Source organism: Olea europaea, chromosome 13 (genome assembly GCF_002742605.1).
Source record: "Olea europaea var. sylvestris chromosome 13, O_europaea_v1, whole genome shotgun sequence".
Taxonomy (NCBI): domain Eukaryota; kingdom Viridiplantae; phylum Streptophyta; class Magnoliopsida; order Lamiales; family Oleaceae; genus Olea; species Olea europaea.
In genome coordinates, this window is record NC_036249.1 from 23,530,489 (window position 1) to 23,531,938 (window position 1,450).

Consider the following 1,450-nt stretch of genomic DNA (forward strand, 5'->3'; position numbering starts at 1 on the left):
TTATTTACTTGCTCAAAGATTATATTAATAGTGGGCGATAATTTAATGGACATGAAGAAATGGAGGATAATTACTAGAATATAACATTAAAAATCAAATAAATCAATATATTGTTAATTATGAGGAAAAAATATTATTCCATTTCAAAATTTTTTGGGGGGAAATTAAAAAAAAAAAAAAAACATATTGTTAATCTTCCATATTGCAGATTTCCATGAATCTTGTTGGGGGCGGAAACTCAAATAACACACGTTGATTTCAAACCAGATTATAAAGAACGAGATTTAATGATAATATTGAAGTTTACTAGATCACACCACGAAAACATAAGATTGAATTTATAAAAAAAGAACACAGAGATTAACGCAAAGCAACGATGTTTATTGATTCAACAGTATAGAGAATACAAGACAGATTAGCAATACTACTTCTATGTTACTCTATACAAACTGATCAGAAGAGCCTCGTATTTATAGACCAACCCTAGAAGAGTCTTAAAAGGCAAGAAAATATATTACAATTAAGAGACCCAATTTCAACAGAATTTTGTTTCCTTAATCAACTTAGTTTCCTCAAACCCTAGGTTAAATTCTCCTAATCCAAGTCAAATACGCATTTTCAAAAGACTCCTATTTGAGTCATACTCATAACAAATCTTGCCATAAAGCTAGGCCTATTTGAATGTGATGCAACGGAAAAGAGATGAAAATACAGTCTTGATCCTAATCTGATATTCATGAAATCGACAAATTCGTGATCGTCCTAGTGGAAGCCACGTGGAGACATCTGGCAGCTAACAAAGACCCAGTTGGTCAACATAAAGAAGTTAATGGCTGAAACACTATCTCATTGTTCCAAAGCTCTTTTCCGCCAAAGCACTAACTTTATCTGTAACTCTCTCCAGCTGAACTTCCTTTGTCTGAAGCCCTCTTTTAAGTTGAAGCACCTACTGTCTTTCAAGGCATCTGCAGATTATCTCTAGGAATTATTGATGTAACGTTTATATTAATGAATGTTAGAATTGTCAACTTTAGGGTGTAGGGCGGCTGATTCGTTGTCAATGTAGTAAATGTATGGCAGAGTGATGCGAGGCTTCGGTTAATAAGATGATGCCACGTGGTTCTGATCCAATAACTACTACGTAGGCTAAAACTCTATAAATAGCAACTCATGTTACATATTAAAGGGGGAGATATATACATGCTGAAATCTGCATCAACTTCTCCTAAATATTCATATGCTCGATTTAGATTTGTATTCATTTTGATCAAGTTACACCGAATCATCGATTTATATGTAACCATCTTTGATAATATTATTGATGCTCGAATGTTTTCGTCTCGTGTCATAAAGCATCTCACATGTGTATAACTACCACATATCTCAAATTGAATCTCCATTCAAAACGTGCATGAACTTGTTTGTGTAGATATAAGTAGGCCTAACATCT